Consider the following 4,021-nt stretch of genomic DNA (forward strand, 5'->3'; position numbering starts at 1 on the left):
TTCTTGAACGCGAAGATTCTGATTAGAGCTGATTAGAAGACAAGACAACACACATCAGATAGAAGAATTGTCAACAGAAGATCAGAAGACCTTCCAGCAGAAGAGCAAGATCGTCTTATGGAGAAAAATCTATCGTCTGCAGAAGGAAGAAAGGAGGACTTGCAGAGGAGGATCATCGTCCAACTCAAGCTAGCCAACCAGAAGAAACTGTGTTAAGAGAAAGGTCAAAGTGCAAAGCTTGCGGAGAGAGAGGTCAAAGTGCAAAGCATAACACTGTAAGATCAAGATTTGGTCATGTGGTACAACTCTATGTTTTGATGATAACAAGTATTTATTTGTGGATGAACAACTATGATACTCTAATGTTTGTCTTGAGTGTTTTGACAAACAGGTTCTGATTCTGACACCAGAAGATCAGAGGATCAGAAGATCTGAAGAACAGAAGTTCTGAAGATCAGAAGATCAGAGGATCAGAAGCTCTGAAGAACAGAAGTTCTGAAGATCAGAAGATCAGAGGATCAGAAGATCTGAGGATCAGAAGATCTGAAGACCAGAAGCTCTGAGGGACCAGAGGCTCTGAAGGTTCAGAAGCTCTGAAGGTCCAGAAGCAGAAGTTACGAAGGTCAGAGGATCCAAGCATCCCTCTGACTCTGATCACCAAGCTTCACAAGTTCCAACACGAAGCATAACTCTGATCAGAGGTCAATGGTTAAAGGCAAAGGTCTCTATCGAGAAGTACAAGAGCAGTGTACTATTCTGAAATGCCTACCTACCAAGGTTCAGCCACAGCAGGTTCTGGAAGTTCCAGAAATGCCCTCCAACGGTCATATTCTCTCAACAGAAATATCCTTTGCACCTTGGACTATAAAAGGCTGAAGAAAAGAAGAAAGACTAAGAGAGCGAGAAGAGTGAGAGAAATCAAGAGCTGCAATACAAGAAAAGATTCAAGCCTCTACTTTCTTCATCTGTTCTTATTTAGTTTACACTCAGCTTATTTAGAAGCAAACCTTTGTAAACACCAACCTCAAACAGTTGTTTGATTTTCCTTAAGGGACCGGGTAGGTCAGTATCCTTAAGAAGACTAAGAGAGTGAATCTTAGTGGTGATTCCTTTAGGAGATCAAGGTTGATCGGATCCTAGAGAAGACTAAGAGAGTGAATCTTAGTGATAGCTAAGTCAGTGTATTGTTAGTCACTTGTAGGTTTCAAGTGCAGTTGTAACAATTATCTGATTAGTGGATTGCCTTCATTCTAAGAAGGAAGAAATCACCTTAACGGGTGGACTGGATTAGCTTGAGGGATTTATCAAGTGAACCAGGATAAAATACTTGTGTGCTTTTCTCTTCTCTCTATCTTTATCCGCTGCACCATCTATCTTAGAGAAACCGAAAAGATTTACTTTAAATCTTAAGGGGAAAGTTTTTATATTAAAAACGCTATTCAACCCCCCCCCCCTTTCTAGTCGTTTTTCACACCTTCAATTGGTATCAGAGCGCAAGTTCTGATTACCACACTTAACAGTGTTCAGTAGATCCGGGCCAGTGTGAAAAACTCATGGATTCCACCACTACTACAAGCAAATATCAATACAGTGCAAGACCACCTATCTTTGATGGTCAGAGATTTGATTTCTGGAAAGATAGAATCAAAAGCTTCTTTCTTGGCTTTGATCCTGATCTCTGGGATTTTGTTGTTGATGGCTACACCCCTCCTGTTGATGAACATGGTGTAAAGATCCCAAGGGTGAAGATGAGTGAAGATCAAAAGAAGGAATTCAGAGATCATCACAGATCAAGATCTATTCTGCAAAGTGCCATTTCATATGAAGAATATGAGAAAATTACTGATCGTGATTCCGCCAAGGGCATCTTTGAATCCTTGCAGATGTCTCATGAAGGAAACAAGAAAGTGAAAGAGACAAAGGCGTTGTCTCTAATCAAGCAGTATGAATCCTTCCAAATGGAACCTGACGAATCCATTGAGGATATGTTTTCCAGACTTCAGTTGCTCGTAGCTGGAATAAGACCTCTCAACAAAAGCTACACTACAAAAGATCATGTCATAAGGGTCATCAGAAGTCTTCCTGAAAGCTGGATGCCTTTAGTGACTTCAATAGAGCTTACAAGAGATGTTGAGCATATGAGTTTAGAAGAACTCATCAGCATACTGAAGTGTCATGAACTAAAGCGTGCTGAACATCAAGATCACAAGAAGAAGTCTATTGCCTTGAAATCCAAATCTGAAAAGGCTAAGGCTCTCCAAGAAGCATCAGAAGATTCTGATGAAGATGAGCTGACTCTGATATCCAGAAAGCTCAACTGCATCTGGAAGCACAGGCAGAGCAAATACAAAGGTTCATCAAAGGACAAAAGGCCAAAGAAGCACTTCAAGACGAAGAAGAGTCTGATGGTGACATTTGATGAATCAGAGTCAGAGGATGTTGACTCTGATGGTGAAGTCCAAGGACTCATAGCTATTGTCAAAGACAAAGGAGCAGAGACAAAGGAAGCTGTTGACTCTGACTCAGAATCAGAAGGAGATCCAGACTCTGACGATGAAAATGAGGTATTTGATTCTTTCTCAACTTCTGAACTTAAAGATGCTTTGTCTGAAATTATGGATAAATATAACTCTCTCTTGACTAAGCATAAAAGGTTGAAAAAGAATTTCTCTGCTGCCTCTGAAACTTCTTCTGAACATGAGAAAATCATATCTGATTTGAAAAATGATAACCATGCTTTAGTTAATTCTAACTCTGTGCTTAAGAATCAAATTGCTAAGTTAGAAGAAGTTATTGCCTGCGATGCCTCTGATAGTAAGCATGAATCTAAGTATGAAAAATCTTTTCAAAGTTTCCTAGCTAAAAGCGTAGATAGAAGCTTAATGGCTTCTATGATCTATGGCGTAAGCAGAAATGGAATGCATGGCATTGGCTATTCTAAACCAATTAGAAATGAGCCCTCTGTGCCTAAAGCTAAATCTTTGTATGAATGCTTTGTTCCCTCTAGTACCATATTGCCTGACCCTGTACCTGCTGAAGCTGCTAAACCTCCTCTTATAAAAGGAACTTTCTCTATGTCAAAATATCATGCTAAAATTCCTTTATATTATCCTGTTGAAAGACCCAAAGTTGTCAGAACTTCTGGGCTAACTAACAAGAAAGGACCCAGAAAGTGGGTACCTAGGGATAAGATTATATATGTTGCAGATATCTTCAATAGGTCCATCGAAACTCCAACCGTGGAACCTGGACAGTGGATGCAAGCAACACATGACGGGAGAAAGGCATATGTCCCAAGATCCAAAACTTGAACCTGAAGGTGAAGTTGATCTTGGAGGCATCAGTAGAGCAAGATTTGGTCAAGGAATCATTGGTTTTTGATATGAACCCCTCTGTTGATATTCTGAACGCTATTCATGTTAGAATTAATGATAAGCTTGACTCTGACAAGTCAAAGCTAGCTGAAAAAGCTTGCAGAGATGAGCATGACCGTTTCAGAAAGAAACAAAGACTCAGAACTTGACGAACCAGAAGCAACAACATCAGAAGATGCTACTACAACTTCTGACTTGCGTCATCAGAAGAAGAGTAGGTTCCTAGCTTCTCATTCTGAAGTATCTGAAGATGAAATTTTGTCCAGAACGGAGATGTCACCAGAACCACACTTCTGCTCTCATCAGAAGATATGCTAATCAGAAGCCAAGTATCCCTTGGTATTACTTCTGAGGGGGAGTATTTCGTCTTATGCTCTTACTATTTTTTCCCACCTTCATTCTTTTTGCTTATGACAAAAAGGGGGAGAACTTATAGTATCTTGACAACTCCTATTTTATTAAGCTCAGAATCTAGATATTACTAACGTTGATATTAAGTATTAGATTCAGGGGGAGCTTAGCTCAGAATCAAGCACGAGTCTTGGATTCAGAAGGAGCAAGATAAACTATACACATCAGGATAAGTTTTAACTCTGATACCTTATACTCTGAGTGTATTCAGTTTATTTGTTTAGAGTTGTTCATCA

Source organism: Lotus japonicus, chromosome 2 (genome assembly GCF_012489685.1).
Source record: "Lotus japonicus ecotype B-129 chromosome 2, LjGifu_v1.2".
In the NCBI taxonomy this organism is placed as follows: domain Eukaryota; kingdom Viridiplantae; phylum Streptophyta; class Magnoliopsida; order Fabales; family Fabaceae; genus Lotus; species Lotus japonicus.